The sequence below is a fragment of the Nesoenas mayeri genome, assembly GCF_963082525.1.
Source record: "Nesoenas mayeri genome assembly, chromosome: 1".
NCBI classification, from domain to species: domain Eukaryota; kingdom Metazoa; phylum Chordata; class Aves; order Columbiformes; family Columbidae; genus Nesoenas; species Nesoenas mayeri.
Window position 1 is genome coordinate 158,610,256 of NC_137541.1, and position 20,627 is coordinate 158,630,882.

The 20,627-nt window shown below is 35.4% G+C and overlaps 1 protein-coding gene across 1 annotated transcript in view; it reads left to right on the plus strand.

The window, feature by feature from the left end:
* The window catches only part of STK24 (serine/threonine kinase 24), a gene marked incomplete at both ends in the record, with an annotated part of 56,333 nt that overhangs the window by 16,443 nt on the left and 19,263 nt on the right, over nucleotides 1-20,627 (plus strand).

Consider the following 20,627-nt stretch of genomic DNA (forward strand, 5'->3'; position numbering starts at 1 on the left):
AAATATATTTTATCCTTTCAATTCTAAAGAGTTGTTACTATACTTTGTGAAGTATGTGACAGAACTTAATAGAAAGAAATGCATTTATCTTTTACTGTGCCTGTACAAATATAATTTAAAGAACATCAATTTGTTAACCTCTAAGTAATATGTTTAGATTCTCTTAATATTAAGAGAATGTAACCAACTGTTGTTTAAATTCAGAAAATATAACCTAAGTCTGCATGGAAGTGTCAAAACATTAAAAACAATGTAGTGTCAGCTGTTTTGTGAATCTTGGAAGTTTTTGTCAAGGTTTGATTAGTGGCAAAGCTTAAGTTGCTTTTCAAAGGAGACTGAACCTAGCTTTGATCTGAGTGATTTAAAAATTTAAATTTAAAAGTTAGTTTATTTGTACATTAGCAAACAGCACATTAATGCTCTAAGTCAAGCTAATGGAGGGGATTTCCATTAAATACCTTCTGAACCTGTTTCCCTTCTCTTGCCCTATTAATTAATTTCAGGGTTCAGTCTTAAGTACGCTAGATAGAGGTTGGTGCATTTTTTTGTTTGTTTTGTTTGTGGTTCTTTTTTTTAAATATATTGCATGACTATAGTGATTTATTACATCTAGACAGTAGTGAAAATATCTGGAAGCATTTGATACTACTTTATTTCTTCGGTCAGACTTTGTCTCTATCTGGATAGCTTTCTTTTATGACAGTGCAATCTAGGTAAGAGGTTGGTTTTTTTTGACAGGGTTTGAAGTTACAAGTAGGCAGAAAATACTTTAAAATTAATTTTCAGTCTGCTTTTGCTTTTGTGGAAGCATTTGACTTCATTAGCAAAGACACTGAGGTTCTAAAAGGGGACCCTGTTTTATCTCTGGATTTCTGAGATTGCCGCTTGGCTTCCAAGGAAAGAACGACTTTTTCTGAATCCAGGAGGTGCATTACTGAGGGGACAGACAGTTTTTCCTTTCTTCCTTGTGCTCTGAAACAGTTTGCTTGGACAGCTTATCATTGAAGGCTTTGTGAATGGTTTCAGACCAGAGAACTTGCCACCAGTACTGAACTTAGAACTTATGTATAGTTTGCATCTCAGCAGCATCAGGAGGCACATACTTTAGCAGAGTAAATTGGATACATTTTTCATCATGGCTTTTATTATTTCTTCTGAAATTTTTCAGTCTAGGTTTGGTAGTTAAGTGAAGTATGGCAAAAAGGCAAAAGTGGGATTTATCTCCTGGACTGCCTCTCTGCTTCAAATCTGTTCATTTTAGAGAAGGAACAGTAAGATCTTATAGGACAAGTGAAATGGAACACAACAGAAATAGAAGCTGGGGAATGCAACTTAATAGTTTTAAAAATGTATAATAGCGATGTGGCTGAAAAAGAGAATCCAGTGTCCAAATTTGAACTGAGTGAATGCCAACATTTTGTGCAGGTAGTATGGCAACTGTTGCTTTTACTAACTGAAGGAGAGAGGAGACTGTATGGCTTGGTAGCCTGCATGGGTTGGCTGGATGGAAGTGTCATTAGTGATATTTGTGCTTATTGTTGTGCAGAGGACCCTCTGAAAATACTTAGAGCTTTCACGTCACTTCTGTCAAGTGCAGTAGCCTGTGTATTTTCCAACTTGCATCAATTTGTAAAGTACTGTACTCTTAGAAGCTCTGTATGACTCAATTACTTTTGGAGGAAAGTACAGGTCTTTCTACAGATAATAGAATGTAGAGCGATTAATGTTTTTTCATTACTTCTGTTTTGTGTGGTTATATGTTGTTTTGCAAAACACGTGGTACTACAGAACTTTTGATCTTCAAGACAAAAAGCTTATTTCTTTATGCCGTTAAAAATTAATATGTGGTGTTTATTAGATGATGCTGAAGTGACAGAATCTTTGCAAAGGAAACATTTTGCAGTTCTATTAGGTTTCTAAACTAAGGATCAGGTCTTGTTATTGGATGGTAATAATGTGCCATCATGTATCTATACACATGCACACACACTTTAAAAGGGCCATATTGTTGTTTAAAGGAATTGGTTAATATTTTTGACTAGGAATCTAGTTTTATTTACTGCAGGTCTTTGTTGTATTTGCAAGCCAGGACTGCCATATGTAGTTCTAAGATTCTGACCGTCTTTTAACTCTATTTCAGAAAATGTGATAATCCATCACCAGGAATGTTTAACACATTAATTTTCCATGTCTTGAGTGATTAGGAGACTATTTTTTCCATGATTGAGCAGTTTAGCACTGATTACAAGAAACACATTAATATTTTCTCACAGAATGAACATATTTGAAGTAAGCAAAGGAGAAAATGTTAGGATCGTAAATTATATTGCCAGCCACTGCAGCAATTATTATTCTGTAAAGCCTGTACAACGTGCTGTGTGCTGGTGGATCTTGGATAGAAAGAGGTACTGTTTATAGAGGACTCTTAAATTGGGTTTCTAGAGATTATTTTTGGCAGACAAATAGCAATTCTAATAACAATTTCAGTCTCATTTTTTGCTTTTTGCTTCTGGCTCTAGATCAGTCTTCATTTCACTAGATTTCTTACATATCCTTTTGTGAGCTGAAGAGGTGTCTCTTATTATGTAATAACGTTTTTCCTAAGTATTCACATGTCAGTTGTTAAGTAGGAGTAAATATCTTCTATGAGAACTTTTTTGATATTTATTTTGTTGTAACAAGTTTCAAGAAACTGGAGAATAAAGATTTCTCTCCCATTTGGGACACTGCAGACCTGATGATTAATATTTCATGTCCCTTTCTAGAACAATTTTATATAATTGCAGAATACCTGCTCTGATATCCTTTAAAATATTTGACAGATTTTAAGAGGCATTCTGTATTGTCAGCAAAGGTGGTTAATGGTTATTGCTATGAAGACTTTTATATTTTTGAAGATTCTCCAGGAAGGCAGAATGTTTTGGGGTTCGGTTGATTTGTTTTGTTTGTTGGTACATCTGAATCATCTGTCTTTGAGAAATCCTGGTATTATTTTTCATTCTCTGTTATTCGACACCTGCTTAAATTAAGATATGTGGTTATACACACCAGTGTGTTAAGGGGACCTGTTGCTTGAAATTTTAGAAAGATTATGCAATACTGCTGTACTTTTCTGAGATCTCTTACTGTCTTCAGATGATGTTTGTGAGAATAGCTCATCAAGCTCTTGGTGTCTTCTGCATGACATACATGGAAGTACAACTTGGAATGAGTATTATCATTTAATGAGTGAATGACAGTTACTTTGTCCTAGAGATTTACATTAAAAAAAAATAGCTACTTTTTAGAGTAGGGTGATATACCCAAATGTCTTGTTAAATTTTCTTACACTGTTTTTTCTTTTTTAAATCCTAACTTAGGAATGTGTTTGCTTTATAGCAATTTTTTCATATCCAGAGACTAAGCTATATCTGTTTGTGTGAGGTGTTACTGCTTTAACACAGTTAGTCTTAAATAAAAAAATTGCTTGTGTAGAACAAGTCTTCCAGGGGTGTCAAACTCATTTTCACCAGAGACAACATCACCCTGGTGGTTACCTACAAAGGCCGAATGTAATTTTAGGACTGTATAGGAGTAGTTACGTTTATACAGTCCTAAAATTACATTTGGCCCTTTGGAGGCAACGACCAGGCTGATGTGCCCCCTGATGAAAATGGGTTTGACACCCCTGACCTAGACTTTGTTCTTTACATCTGTTATTGGAGGTTTGTGTGTAATTGCTGTGATCAGAGTTCATTCCAATAGAGCAGTAAACAGTAGGGAACCAGTTTAGGTTGTCATCTTGAATATAAATGAATTTGCGGAACATCTGTTTATAAGAAACCTAGAGGTCTTTACATAAAACAAAAATGCAAATGCTCTTTTCTGAAGCCACGTTTTTGAATATGGTGTCTTCATGTTCCCATTCTATTGGAACAAAGGACTTTTATCTGCTGCAGCACATACTAAGTAGCTAGAAGTTGCCTTTAAAGCTAATCTCAGGGACACTGTATTGGGTGCATGTATCTGAAGGAACTGCCATTCCTTCTGTGCCATGGTGTGTTAAAAGACTATGCCAGTGTTACTTAAAGAAGGAGGCTTAACAAAATAGGTAGTGATGCCACTGTCTCCCTCTGTTCTAGGAGCCGTATCTATCCTTGCTGTCTTCCAAATGAAAGGTTCATCTGCTACATCTATGATCTGATTAAATGCCTCATGGGTAGAAGAATTATAGTTCTTTTTAGATCCTTATAAAATAATTCATTAAACTTCTCTGGGCCTTTTTACTTCTTTAGATTTTACATAACAGCATCTGCTGCCTCCTTTGTAATGGAATAGAAATTATTTGTGTTTCTTGTCAGATTTATTTATTTTTTACTTATAAAATTGTCTAAAGCTGTTTGCTGTCTCTTCTGAGTTTTGCTGTACTGTAACTCTAAATATATTGCTATCCTATTTATTCTCAAAGTTTTTCTGTCTAGGAGCCTGTCAGCTCTGCTTTTTGAATCTTACTTTGCTTTACCCATTTTTCAAGAGCAGAGTTAGATTTTGTTCTGAAGTTGTTTCTCTTGCCCTTTTAGGCCAAGTTGTTTGGTATCTATTTTATTTCCGAGATTCAGATGCCTCTCTGATAATGTTTGTTCATTTTTGTTAATAATTTTAATCCCTGGTTTATTACAACTTTGTAATTTTTTTTTTTTTTTTTTTTTTTAGTTGGGTTATTATTTAGAAATATATAAGAGGAAATTAATTTGTCTTTGTCTTTAAATGGTTGAAGAATAAAATTTCTTGGCTTTTTTTGTATACATGTATGTCACTGTCAAGGGTGAGGCTGATATATGTATATGGATAAAAGCTGAGAGCAATGTGTTTATAAATGTATTTATGCATTAAGAAGTATTTAAATTCCCTGTCTTAGACTTCTGTACATGTGAATATAATGATAGAACAAATGATCACCAGGTAGTTTCAACATCCAGTACAATTAGGCACTAGTGATACTGATCTAGTTTTGAGCTAGTCTTGTAGTATGTTTTTTAAAAAATATTACTGTCTAAGCTCATGTTTTGTCATCCTTCAGATCTGTTTTTCTAGCATGCTTTGTAGCTTTTGAGATACACTCTTTGGAACTGTTTAAACTTCTTGACCCAATAAGAATCAGACTTCTGGTTTATTTTCCTCCTCTTTTATGCAGATGACTTCCCTTTTTTTTTGTAAAAGGATTTTAAGGATTCTTTTAAAAAAGTTTATAAGAAGAACTGATGCTAATAACGTTCATAAAGGATAGCTGCTGGTAATTTTCATTTTAGTCTTTATACCTGTATGGTTTTTTTTTTCCATGTCTGGGATATAATATACCTACTACTGTAAGTCAACCTGGTGTTTATACAGACTGCAAGAAAACAGAAAATAACTTCTTGTTAAATTTTATGAATGACACAATATACCCTCATGAAAAAAAAATATTCCATTTCTCTGAAGCTTGATTAACTGAGCTCTTTAGATCAAGTTCAGGCAAATGAAGTCTGAAAATATTTATTTTTGAAAAGCAGCGATTCTGAAAGTAATGTATAGTTTATTTTAGGTAATCGGTTGAACATGAGATTGGTAAGTAATGCGATGGCTGAGCCAAAATAAATCTTTTGTTAGATAGGCCTTTGGTGCACATGGCATCAGTGAGGCTGTGCTGGGAAAAATATGACCTGTTCACAGTGTGGCCGGAAAACTACAATGTATTTAGTAAAGAGACTGAGGAACAGTGTGAGGTTTGTAAAGCCTGTGTTCCAGAGAAAGACTCTGAAATTCAGGCTTGATTTTATTTGTCCAAGAGAAGGTTTGGAGATGGTTTGGTGTGTGTATATGAAAGCTTTTCCATGTTTAGCTGCTGATACTTCAGTGCTTTCTAATCCCTCCTGCCAAAATACTACAAGATGTAATTGCTGAGTGGTCAAGCTAAACTCATTTCATCTGGTAATCACACACACTTTTTTTAAAGGGAAGGTAGCTTACATATTGGAAAACTTAATGGATTTTATGTCACTTGCAGTTTTTCTGTTTTTTAAATCAGTGTTTGCTCAATTTAAAGAAGCCTAAGCTTTCATGCCCTAAGAAACCTAAAGATATTAATGTGGATATGTTGAATATTCTTGCCATAGTGATCTAGGTAATGTAACTTTGAATGTGAGTGTTTATATGTGACTTCAAGAAATTTTAAGTTGATGTCCTTTTGCTCTACAGCTTTAATTGGTTTGCTTTAACATTTATGAGCATCTCTGGATTGATGTCACCTTAAACATATGCTGTGGGTCAGCTGGAAGTTAATGGACTTGGTACATTTCCGTCATAATTTGATAGAGCACGCAGCCTGTGGCAGGTTACATCGTGCTTGTCAGGGTGGGAGAACAGAGCAGAGATTTTCCTGCTTAACATTAGGACTGTAAGATCCACTGCAACAAAGACTGCTACCTCAGCACAGGGAAAAGTGAAATGTGTCAGTAGTTTCTTGATGTTCCATCATTGTGTTGTCTGCCCAGCCACACAGCAGGAGCTAGTGCCCTTTCATACTTGACTTTTGCAAACCACAGTCACTGAACTTTGGATGGGGGTTAGGCACACTTATATGAAAAAAAGACATATCTCATTTTGCCTACTACAACTGCAGCTATGTTGTCATGATAGGATTTTGTGAGGGATTGAGGTGATGGAATGCCTTCTCTGTTCTCTTGACCAAAGCCAGATGGAATTGCCTTGTTCTGTAGGAATACCTGCAGCTGAAATCAGAAGGGAGCTGAGACTGCAAATTCTCTCTCATTGTGACAGTGTTGGGAAGAAAATGAGGCACAGCTTCCTGTGAGGCAGTCCCTATTCTGGTGGTAGGCTTACTTTTCTTCTGACACCCCTGAGAACCCCCTCTGTTCTTAATGGCAGCACTAGCCTACAGAGGAGCTGAGCAGGTAGTGCCTTCATTTGTCTGTAGTAAGTGTAAAACTAGTTTATGGCTGTCCAGCCCTCAAAAAGATAGCAATAGAGTTTCTGTCACGGTTTGTCTAGGCTTTCAGATCTAGTCTAGTGATGTAAAAAACAAGATGAAAGCTTCCATTGATACAGCCCCTAGTGGCCATAAATAAAACAAAGGTGAATGGGTGAGAAAGAACCGAGGAACTCTGTCTATCTCTAGCACAGTTAGTTTTTCTGTGAAGCCCTGTTTTCATGTTTTAAATAGCTCAGTCCCTTCTTAGTTTAAGAGGTGGTTACCTTGCAACTCCAAACCTTTGTTGCCCATAGTCTTTACTACTTGTGTCTTTCCCTGTAGTCATTAGCTGTGCTTTTAATGAGAAAAGAGTTGCTTGTTTGCATCGCCCTTATTCAAAGATATTGTTTTGAATTGTAACTTTAGAAACTTTTTATTTACCTGCTTTCCTTTAGCAGTCCAAGGGACTATTATGACTTTCTGGAATCTGCATCATATTGTTCTATTTTTGTGAATCTGTGAATGTCTGCCTAGTAAGCAGTGGTGACTTCAAGTACTTTCATGTTTATCAGTATAATCAGTTCTGCGCTGTTAGTCTTTTATGGCTGTATAATTCTTACTGTATGACCATATCAATATTGGGAAGCACCACTAGTAGATCTCAAAGAAAACTGAGAGTTCCTAGCAATTATATTTTGTATCGCCTAAAGTTTAGGTATTTAATAGTGTCATGTTATTCTGATCTTGTTTTAAATCAAAATGTAGAAAGCTCAATGTAAAATACCGCATATTGGAAGGAATATGTTTGTGTTGTGCTTGTTGTGATGGCCTAAAAAGCCAGTGTTTTCAACCAAGTTCTTTAGGTTCTTTCCATTTAGTATTTTTTTCGTTATACTACTAAATTTGTAAGCTGTTGCATAACAGGTGGGATAAAAATAATCGTTTGGTGATATTGAGCCTTTCTCCCTCTCTGCTTCCTTTAACAGTTCCTTGAAATAGCAATTTGTAGGAAGGAAACAAAATCATAGGGAAGGAAGGCAGAATGGAAAGGAGGGATGTGAATATAAAGTGTTTTTAGCAGTAATTAGTGGTCAGGTGAACAGTTGTAAAGAGAAAAATTTCAAAATATTAAGAGGAGAAAATTATATTTTGCAGGGATTGAAGCAATGAGTTGGGCTGAAGCCTGGTGACAGTCCTGTGCAATTCTAGGGCCGATATATAAAATGTAAGAGTTTTGAAGAAGAATTTGCCTATGAATATTCTGTAAAGGAAGCAGTGGGTTTTAATAGCAATGTGAATGTAAAATGTGAAGGGAACAGAGGAGTGAAGATTTACAGGCTGCAAGAGCAGGGATGCAAAAGATCTTGGAAGTTGTATACACACGTAGTAAAAAAAGGATTAAACTGGTGAGTGGATTGATATTTGCATGAAGAAGGAAATCTGAGTTGTACCTTTAATTTTGAATTTAATTTGATGTAATGGGTTAACAGAAATAGGTAGAAACATTAGAGCAGTTGTTTTTCAGACAATGGAGGTGAAGGGGTTCTTGTACCTCGTATTTTCTGTTGGAAGTTTGTTTCTGATCTAGAGAGAGAAGTAACTAATAAAACCCGCAAGTGTTATTGACGTGACCTACTTCAGTAAACCAGGTTTAAGATAGGTAGGTACAAGTAGTTTGACATTTGGTTGAAAAATAATACTAAACTCAGTATTCATTGGATGGAAGATTTGTTAGTTCTGCTTGTGTTGTAATGCAATTTATCTGGATGAATGAATTCTGTGAACTAATGCTGATTTACATTTGCTTTCCATTTCCCATTTTGTGACTTTATTTAGTTTATTGATAACCATTTGACATATCTCTCAATGAAATCTGGTTCTATATGAAGCTTTGATGATGAGTTACATTTTTGTGTTTCTTGCCTTCTCGGTAACTATTGATAAGAGGTGAATAGACAAAATACTGGGATTGTCATAGAACCACATAAGTCACTCATTAATCTTCATGTGTCTCTTTTTAAATGGATTTCCTGGGAAGAGATCTGCCACAGATTGTGGTTAATTTTTGTGGTGTTTTTGGTTTTTTGTTTTGGTTTTTTGTTTGTTTGTTTGGGTTTGTTGTTGTTGTTGTTGTTTTTCCCCATAAGGTAACAGCTGAAAAAGTGTGGTTATGAAATAGTTATTTGCCTGGTGGACAGGGAAGGGGGTTTGACTACTGTCAGCCCCGCTAGGTAATAAAAAACAGTTAAAAGGATAGTGGTTGTAAGGGACAAGATTTTTCACTCCCCCACCGCTGTTTTTTGAAGTGAGAAGAGGCAAAATAGGCAGGTGGGAAGAGAAAGAGTATGGAGTTGTGCACACTTATGTTCCAAGGAACTGATTACCAGCTCCTTTAGGAAGTGAAATGTCTACAGTTACTCAGTTGTTGTATAAGTTTCTTGTGTTTACTAGCTAGGAACTGGTTTTGTAGCAAATACAAGAAATATGTCTGTTTGCTTCTACTATAATATAGTTTGGTAGAAGAGTTATAAACCAAGATTGCCCAATAGTTTGAAGATCTGAGAAATTATGTTCTTAATATGAAATGCCTAGTCTTGTGACAGCAGGGCTGTAAGGATTCATTTCTATGGCAGAAGGGCATGTGCCCAGGAAATGTGCCAAAGAGGCTGTGAATATGGACAGTGTTAGAGATGACTCATGCTAAGGAAAACATGGACCTCGTGGCTCTAGCATGTTGGCATGCAAACACAAAAGTCTACTAAATGTTCTGCAGAAGGAATCTTTTATCAGTATTGTGACAGATCTTTCATTGTTGTTGTTTTTTTTTTTTTCCTAGCAAGTGGCTCTGCAAGGTGTGTTAAAACTAGCTTATGGCAAAAAGAATGGATTTAAGGATTAATTGTATACTACTGGGGTAATTGCAAGAGGTAATTGTTGAAGAGTGACTGCTGCATTAGATTGTAGAATATATCGGCTAATATTATGTCTATAAAAGAAAATGTGATGTTTTTTCTTGAGATCTGAAGGAATCAGGAATTTCAGAGTGTTGGAAAATGATTCCAAAGGCAAATAGTTTTTAATACATATATACATGCATAAAATACTGTACACTGAGGTGGTTCTGCTTAGTCTGAAATATCATGTTGCCTGTGTTTTTCATGGAGTTCATAGTTTCCAAACTGGCACGAACAATTCTTCACTTTCCTTAGTCTCTGTTCTGCATTGGCTACACAGCAGATGCGTTTATTTTTTTCTTTGTGGTTGAACATGTTAGATGGCTGACAAACCTTGATTAAAGGACATAAATGCGCCACATGCAAAACCACAATGATTTCTTTGATTGCAGGGACCTTTTGGCCAGCTTGCAGTAAGGACTTGTGTTTAGAAGAGAACCTTTGGGCTCATCTGTATCTCCCTCCCCTCAAAGGGATGGCAGCCCGAGGACAGCTAGCATTCATCCTGACGCCAGGAGACTTCAAAGGAGGTAAGCGCCTCAGAAATGCTCCCCAGACAAAATGCTTCTCCTCAGTCCTGTACCTCAGTGTGGTAATATTCTTTAGTAGAGCATTACCATCTCCTAAAAGTTTCTTTTCATGGCTAATTCATGAAAATTTTTTGAGAACACAGTGAGGCCTCATCAGCTGATTGCAGCCCCTTTAAGATTCATGGAGATGTTGATTGCTATCAGTAATCCTTGTCCATTTGCTTAAGAGTGTGCCCCCAGTTTAAAGGAAAAAGAAATTTTCTACTTCTTGGGTTTGTACTCAGGCATATGCTCCGCTCCTTTACTAGGTTTGTTTTTCATATTTTGGATGAGGTTCAAATTTGAACTTTTCTCAATTCATGATCCTTAAGGATAAAGTCAGGGAGGAAAACAAAACAAACCAACAAAAACCCACAAGAAAATCCCCCAAACATAACAAACGACACTGCTTGCTTCACACAGTTTAAAAAGGCTTTTCTTTTTTTTTTTTAATGGATGTCCAAACGATTTCTTAATATCCAGGTAACTTCCAACTCATTTTTTGTGTATTTAAATTTCTAGTGAGCATGATCACAGAAAAGTTCTGTGGAAACTAATTGTTGCAATTCATTCTCCTGGAGGGAAATTCACCTTTTAAGATTTTCTTGTTAAACTGCCACCTAGATACACATCTGTTTATGTCTTCCAAATGCTTATGGAATAATTATTTAGTAGAAAGAGCAATTTAAAATAAACAGAAGTTTATCTAGACATCAGAAATCCCATCACAAAAATCCCATGTTAACTTCTTAATTTATTACTTTTTTTTTTTTTTTTTTAAAATAAAAGAGGACTTTTTGGGGTAATTTCTACCTCTTCCCCACCCACCTTCAGGTCACTTGTATGAATACTCAGCTGTAGATCTTGCTTTTCTTGTTCTTATTCTGGTAGACATTATATGAGGCCCACTAAGAACATGACTGGAAACATAAGGAAACATTTTTTTTAAATGGAAATATTTGAAAGTGTAGTAGACCATTAGTAAATACAAGTACTATGTTTGCTGAACAGATTTTTTTTTTACTAGGAGTGTGGATTTGGAAAGCATAGTTGGCACTTAGATCATTTAAGCTATATCTGTTACTAAGTCCTGTATGAGTGCAGGTACCCCGTTTAACAAGTTTTGCCTTTTTTTTTTTTCCATTTATGATGAGAGTGTGTTATTTAGCTATTAGTTTGACTTCTTTAAACATAAGTAAGAACTTTCTGATTACAAAGAGTACTTTTAATAACTGCCATATAGCTAGCCTTCTTATTGGGCTCTACCATATAAATACAAAGGTTCTGTGGATTGTAACTTAAATATGTTGAGGCAGTAAAGAAATGGATCATTCTATAAAATAATATCCCGCCTAATTCTTCACTTTCTTAGCTTTGCAAGAGATTTACCTGTGGATATTATGAACAACTTGTAGATCCTCCATACTTATAATGTTTACAGGTTCTGGCTATGTTGACAAATTAGCTTGGATTTTGCTTGACTATATTCAAATGCTTGTGGGTTTTTTTGTGTAGAGTGTGTGTGTTTTGTTTTTGTTGTTTTTTTTTTTCCTTTTTCTTTCTTCCCAAATGCTGAGATTTCTTTGACAGTAGTGAGCTTTCTTAGTTCCATTGAAAAATTTTCATAATCTTCTACACTTCATATGTTGCATGTTGTCCAACTGTAGGGATTTGGATTTTTTTCTTAATGTATGGTCTTTCCACAAAGTGTTATTTCTATACTCGTTCTTCTGGTGTTCAAAAAGGCAAAACAAATATTTAAATTCAAAGAAAGAAATTTTCAGAAAACTGCAAATAATTTTCTGGGAATTATTCTAACTTTTTTTTTTAATCTCTGCAAGGTATCACTAAATGTGCCAAAATAAGCAGTAGCGTATTGCAGCTTGCGTAAATCGTACTAGGTTCATTCTATTCCTGTAAGACAAACTAAATCACAAATATAATTTATTTTTACTAATGGATTGCCCTCCCCTGTGAGCAGGTGAGAAGGAAACAAAGGTACCTTTTATTTCCATAGTTCGAGTGGCCTTTTAGTGTCAGTGAACCTGCAGGTGGTTTTGTTTGGTTTTGGTTTGTTTGTATGTGTGGTTTTTTACTTTTTATTTTATTTTTTTTAATAATAAGTTTGGTCTTACGCCTATTTCTCTAGGAATTCAGCAAGAAAGAGTAGAAATAGGGCTGTCAATTGCTAGAGTTCTTTCTGGTCTAAAATACAATACCAGTTAATAATACAATACCTGGACATACATTCTGATGAAATGGGAGACCTAGCTATAGGTGGAAAGTGGTATATTATTTGGAGGCTCTGTAATTAGCAAAATACTTCAAGAATTCCTTTGAAAGATGAATCTAGTAATTGCTTTGTCATTTTTTCCTGGATGGAACTGGTATTCAAAGCAATATTCTTTCTCTTTGGAGCCTTTCAAATTGATAGTAAAAATTCAATCGTTCATTTATAATAAGAAGCAAAATCAATTATAAGTGTTCTCTTTAGTGGTGTATCAGGTGATCTACTTCAGCATGGCTAGATTTTTGCTCATACTTTCTTGATGAATAGATTCTCTTAATCTGTTTTTTTTTTTTTTTTTTGTAACATCTGCTTTGCTCCTGGTATCACAGTATCACAATATGTTTGGGATTGGAAGGGACCTCAAAAGATCATCTAGTCCAGTCCCCCTGCTGGAGCAGGAACGCCTATACTTCAAAACCTCAAAGCAGGATACTAATTTCCAAGGTTAAAGATGTCTAGTTCACTGCAGCTGTTGGTGTTTCGGTTAGTTTTTCACCTTTCTAAGAAACTGGACAGTACTTGAAGACTCTACTCTAAAATGTGAACCATTAATTGTTACAGGATGGGGGAGTGGGAAGAAGTACCTTTAGGAAATACTACAGTTTGATTTTCATTTAATGAAACCTGTAAAGGCATAAACAAATAGCTTCCCCTGTTATAAATGATACACCGATCTATGTTTTGTAGTAGTAGGTAGGAATAGATGGAAGAACATTAGCAGATGAATAGATTGTCAAAGAAAATATCAGGTGAAGGAAATTGCATGATGGAACTCAATGTGCTTCCTAGGAGGTATTGGAATGATGGTGGCATTCTTTATTCCTTGTAATGAGGCTAGAAAACTTTTTGTTCATCAGATATGGCAGAAAAATAGTAGTACTTACTGAGATTGCCTTGAAGAACAAGCTATACTGTCTTAGAAAGGTGTTGTGAATTGGCACTTAAAGTTGTGGGGGGGTTTTTTGCCGCTTATTTTTTTTTTTCCTGGCTTTGTCTTCTGTGAAGACATCTCCAAAAGCTTGTAAAAACATTATAGCCTTCCTTGATAGCTGTTAAACAGTCAAAGGACCCTAGATATGGCATGGTAGAATCAGTTTGTCCATTTGCAATGGAAGGTGCTTGATTATTTGCTACTTACACTAACAGAATTGCTTACCTATGGTGTTCAAATTTTGGAGAAACTGCAGTGCAAATAACTTTTCTCTTGCAATCAGTAATTCTGTCATTTGTCACATCCCTTTTTTCTTGTCAAAAAGAGTTATTATATGGCATTGAGCAATCCAATTGGCATCTGTGTAGGCTGTTTGAAGTTCAGGGGGACATTGCTTACCTTCTCTGTCTAAGGATTGTGTACTGGAAAGAGTGGAATGAAGGCAGATAGAGGTATGCTATTCATTTTGCAATGTTAACGTGGCAGTGCTGGATCTAGTTCTGATTAGAATGAAATTGAACTAATAATATATATAGGAAATATTATAACTAGTTAAGACATGACAAGAATTGAGGCCATGAGGTAGAGCTGTATGTATTCCTTGCCAAAACCATGCATTTCCCTGAATCACAGTAATAGCCAACTTGTACTGGTAAAGTCATCACTTTTGGAAAATGCTAACTGTTCTAATGATCTGTGGCTTTAGAAATTGAAGAGTCAGCTAAGAGCTGGAGAGTTCGCAAATCCTGGTGGGTTTCAAGGATCTAAGGGCAATACATCAATTCATAGGTGCCTTTTTCTCTAAATCCTAAAATAATAATTTATTTGTATATGTATTTTTTTTTCTTATGAAAGGATAACCTCCTGGGGAAAGGCATTTAAAATATTTTGCAGGTGTTGATACTTCTTGATGCATGTTTTCCAATTTGAGACATTTGGCAACATTTAGTGTTGTGGAAAAATTTTAGCTTGTCTAAGAGGGGCAAGAACCACAAATATATAAATGCCATTTTCTGTCACTGCCTCAATGCCTTATTTATGGCATCCTACAAAACTTTGCTTTTGTCAGTCTGTATCTTATCTCTGGGCATAAGCTCACAGATGTCCACATGAGTTAATAAATAATGAAAACTCAAATGCCAGTGTGCGCCTATTCTTCATCATGTGTAACAAGACAGTGACTGCTATTGTGACTTGTTGTTCAAAGGAGATGGTGAAATAATAAAACAGTGCCTGGAGCTGGAGTTGATTGTGGGGAAAGGAAAACATGTTGAAGGATTCAGATATATGAGCAATCATATTCCCTAAGGTGTATTTCTCTTTGGTTAGTAATTTCTTCCTCTTTTTGTGAAGGTTGTTGGAGTGCTACATGTTTTCAGGTTCATTTTAGACAGGTGGTTTTGTGCTCTGAGTTGGGTGGGTTGCACAGCTTCTTTTGGGGCTGGGCCTTTTTCGTTGTGGGGTCAGTGGTCGAGAGTGGTTAGTAAGACATCATCCTTGGAATTATGTGATCCTGCCACCTGGTGGCTTTATCATGCAGTGTGGGCTTCAGACACATGGTTAAAAACACCAAGCGAGAAGAAATCCAGAAAAAATCACAGTATCACAGTATGTTTGGGATTGGAAGGGACCTCAAAAGATCATCTAGTCCAATCCCCCTGCTGAAGCAGGAACGCCTAGGTGAGGTCGCACAGGAACATGTCCAGGCGGGTTTTGAATGTCTCCAGAGAAGGATAATGCACAACCTCCCTGGGCAGCCTGTTCCAGTGCTCTGGCACCCTTACTGAGAAGAAGTTTTTTCTCAAATTTAAGTGGAACCTCTTGTGTTCCAGCTTGATCCCATTACCCCTTGTCCTATCATTGTTTGCCACTGAGAAGAGGCTGGCTCCATCCTCATGGCACTCACCCTTTATATATTTATAAACATTAATAAGGTCACCCCCTAAGTCTTCTCTTCTCCAAACTAAAGAGACCCAGCTCCCTCAGCCTTTCTTCATAAGGGAGATGTTCCACTCCCTTCATCATCTTCGTTGCCCTACGGTGCTCTAGCAGCTCCCTGTCCTTCTGGAACTGAGGGGCCCAGAACTGGACACAATCCTTCTTTCCTTCTTTCCTCCCAAAATGGGGAGGCAAGGTTGCTTAAAATAGGTACAGAAGACGAGTTCCATGATCTTTGTATCACGTTTTTGAAGTCAGGCATCTAAGAATCAATGTGCAAGTATTTGGGAAGTTTCTGGTTACTACAGTTGTCATACTTTCTTGGGTGTATTTATTTATTTATTTATATACAAAGTTAACAGAAGATAAATTTCTATGAGGAATGGTAACAATCTGTAACAGGAGTGCAATTTAGAGAGGTTATCCTGTTGCGTCCATTGTGTATCTCAAGGTTCTTTTAATCTGCTTTCTTATGCTGGAGAATCAGTATGAACATTAATACTAAACTTACACCAGTATCGAAATATAAGTCTCTTTCTCTGCCCATATTACTTTGGCATATATACCAGTTAAACTGATATTTTATTAAACAAAATATCACACATCACCTTGTGTGATACCTATCAGTTTTGGAACTAGTTTGTCCTTTTCAGATTAGTTGAGGTTCCATCCAAGATATTCTGTTTCTGTTTTTCAGTAATGCAGGTTTTTCTGCTAATCCAGCGATGGTAAAACGTCTAGTGTATATATCAACTTAAGCTAGTTCTTATTTTGATTAGTGAATTTGTTGTGTTATTTCAATCAATATGTAATTTCCAGCTTGTGATTGTTGACATAAGTTGAAGTGCTCATAAAGATAGATTATAAGTGGATTTTGGATGTGGCTTGTCTCCAGAACTAAACAAGTCTTTTATAAATATTTAGAAATGCTGCCTGTTCTGCTGCTAATTATACACCATAAAGTTAAGGTGGGAAATACCCTTTCTTACAATAAATATAAGGTGAGAAATTATCTTTCTCACAGCAGGTGGGAAGATTTTATTTCACTTAGAAACAAATGCGCTCACTGTTGTACTACTATTTTCAAATGGCATTAGTTGACTACCGTGATGGAAGATGTTAAGTTGAATTCTAAATTACTGTACGTGTCGTTTGGTCCTTGTACTTTTGAGTCCTTCTAGTCCTTCTCTTTCGTGGCTCTATGTTATGTTTTCCTCTGCAATCTCTCCTTCCCTTAAGAAAGGTGTTTTAGTAACATTTTCATCAATATATACTGTGGCTTGCTTGCTTTAGCTCTGTCTCTGCTGTATAATATCACAGTGCTAAGAAATGTTATTGATGTAAAAAATAAAAATATACAAAGCGTCTCTAAAGATAGGACTCTCCATGTTTATTCAGATGTTTTATTAACTTCGTAAGGACTTATAAACACGGATTTTAATCTTGTTTACTTATTCCTGTATATGTCTTCTATAGTTCTCTGATTTTGGCTAAAATTTGCTTCTGAGACTCTGGAGGAGTTTTTTGGTGGATGGACCTTTTTTGGTGTATAGTCCTTGATTTTTACATATTAGGAGAAGTCTTTTACATGCTGTAACTGCACTTATTTTACAAATACTTAATGAAGAATACCTCATTAGAGGTAAAGCTGCTCTTGTAAGGTTTTTGTGTGGTTCCAGAATTAAAATCAGAAGTCAGACCTCAAGAAGAGCAAGTTTGGAAAGAATTTACAGCAACACTACCTTTCTGTAACTGAGCTGCTTTTACTTTTGAAAGCTGTTCCTTTCCTCAGTTTCATGGCATTAGAGGAAACCCTCTTGTTCCTGCTGTGAAAAAGGAAATGTTCCATGTGCTCTCATTAATGTTTATAGAGATATAATAATCCTAAATTTGGATTGATGACTCGACATGGCTTCACTGTGTTTGGAAGAAAATTCAATGCTGTGTTTTGACTGATGCTTAAAAGAAGAAAAGTGATCTTCTTTCAGAGCTTAAAGCAGAGCATTTAATGTTGCTAGTCTTGGTATATAAGTGTAGTATCTTTAAAATATAAATGATTATGTGTAATATGTAATATTGATCCAGGCTATAGAAGAAAATGTAGTGGTTTTAGTGTTCTATTTGAGAGGAAAAGTGGGGAATATATACATAGCAACATGAGAAGTACAAGCAAAAAAAGAATTTGGGCAGCTTTAAGAAGGAAAGTGACAGTAGGTGTTAGAGAATGTTACGTGTGCCAGAGATATTCTGAAAGGAAGGGAAGAGAGAGGGACGTTTTTCTGGTGATGCCAACGTCAATTGATAGTGGTGCTCTGCTTGCCTTGTGGTGTTGTTACACCGCACAAAGTAAGTTTATGTAGGTTACTGGCTCTAAGGTATAATATGTATTAAGCAATTAATTAAAACTGTTTGACTGAAAGCATTTATTTGCATTTCCTTGTTAAGCAGTTTATGCTGATTTTAAATAAGAAAGCTAAAAAAAAATTCCAGCAAGAATTAGTTAAAGCTGACAGTTAGATTCACTACAGTAGTAATTACATCTGTTCAGAGACTTCATATGAATGGTGAAAACTTTAAAAAACCCCAAATATCCATGAAACTGAGTAATATTTATGTGACAAGGGGGAGGGAGAACCATAGGGAATTAAAAATCACTTTGAGTCTAGGGCTACAGATACAAAGATGCATAATTATGATAGATTGCTATTGCTTAGCTTCACACTGTGATACAGATACAGTTCTGTTTGTGTTCCCCAACTGCATTTCCATACTTAACTTGTTTTAAAATGTAGTATTACTGAGTTTACCGAGTCCGTGGCTTTTATATTGCAAATTCAGACATGTGGCCTCAAGCAGTTCAAGATGAAAGTTTCAGGAGTAAAGACTGAGCAAATCAGGAAAAGAATTGAAAAGGGCAAATGATTATTTAAAAAGGCTATGAATTGTGTAATTTGTAGTTGTATAATTGTGTTACATGATTGGGTAACTATGTAATTTTTTTTTTTTTAATGTTATTTTCTGCTACATCTAATTTCTAATTTTCTACTGGAGAATTTAGTATCTAGTATTATGGATAATTGATCTTTTGGGAAATTGTATCTTATTTCAGATTGTTAGCTCTTTAAATCCATGAGGTAATTGAGATGATAGGAAAGGGAAGATGCGTGTCTTATTTACTTCTTGTTGTGATATGTGGTTTGCGTTGGGTTTCTCTTGTTTATTTGAGAATATCAAGGAGTTTCTTGTACTGTGTTCTTTCCCACTCAGGCATTTCCATTAAAATAAAAAGCAGTGATATAGTTGACATGTTTGTGTTTAAATTACTGTTAAAATTAAATGTTAACTTTGCAGGCACACAAAATTTGAATATTTAGGCAATTTCATGCAGCTTTAAAAAACATGTTACCAGGCTGAAGCAAAATATGTATATAAAATTTTGATTGACTTTAGGGATATTTGTGAAGATGAAATTGTTCTGGAGCTGTTAGGACATAGAGCCTTGAAAGGGACAGGCAAAAGCTGAGAAACTCTTAGCAGCAAAGCAAGTATTTCAGTACTATAAGGAATTCTTCCAAGATGACCTGCAATTCTTGAAATATCTGTGGTGTCTCTAGAAAGTAAGCATTATCAAAATGCTCTATGTAGATACTAAGACTATGTTTTAAAATAACTTTTTCTCCCTAAAAAAATCTGTTCTGATTCTTAAAAATCTGTGTCTGTCAAATAATATTAGTTGATTCCTGAAGAAATGTACCTAAATTTAGCTGAATCTCTGTGTTAAAGATAGTGGATGGTAAAATAACTCTAATCCCAGCGTCTTACCTAAAAATAGTACAGTTTATGGAACTGGAGGTAGGTAGGAAGGGCTGTGTACATTTACCTTCAAAAGGTGTGTTCTGAGACCACAGAGAGGGCAGGTGCAGATAGAACTACAGCTATAATAATGACTAAAACGCTTAAGTGCGTACTAAGGGCTAAAATTTTCTAATCTTTCAGGGGATTTAGAAAAAGTTATGTTCTGCAATACATTTAAATCCATCTTTATACATGAGTATTCAGAGTCTTACCTGCCCTGGCTATGAGCTGTTGTTTTTACGTTGTTTTATTTTGCAGAATTAAGTAAATGAATATTGTTGCTATTTATGTGTTCCTTGCTCGGAGAGACCCCTACATTTTTACACTACAAGTCTTGTGAATGTTTGGTACATAAAGTTAAAACTAACAAATCCTATTATAACTTTATCATAATAAAAACCAAAACAAAATCCAGTATGTTACATGCAGCAATTTTATTTAAATATCTATCTAGTAGATCTATGGCCTTGCTTTAAAACATGTTTCAAAGCTGGTACTGCAAGGAAGAGGTGAACTAGCTGCTTTTCTTAGTGTATTTGGGAATAAGATGCTGCAAACAGCATAAATAAATGACTGGGTCCAGTCTCCCTCCTAGCACAGTGTGTTGTATATCTTGAGTTAAACATTCTTATAATATGTATCAAGCTTTCCCTTGAGAACATAGTAGCCTCATTTTTTTGTTTTGTTTTGTTAGCTTTTATTTTACTATCTAAGCCTCCCAAATTCCTATAGTCCTCTTAAATAATGTTTATTACTAGGGTTTTTTTTCATCTTTCTTGAGCACAGTTGTCCAAAATTCTATAACATATGTTGAATATGTAAATATTAGTGGGGAAAAGTTACTGATATTCTTCCTTAGATTAGAGACAGATAGATGACTGTTTAAGAAAATGAAACAGTGCAGGGATTCAAAGAATAGATTTTAGATTACTTTCAACCCAGACAAGAGTCAGGCTTATTAAAGAAAATATTTTGGAATATCCGTACAAATAAAGATTATCAACAAAATAAGACATTTTTTTCTAAGGAAAGGAAGTGTATTTTATGTAGTGTAATTATTATTTGGTATTCTGAATGTCTATAATCAGAGTTTTAAAATGTAAGTTTATTCTCCTGCATTTTCATTGAATGGTCGCTGTCT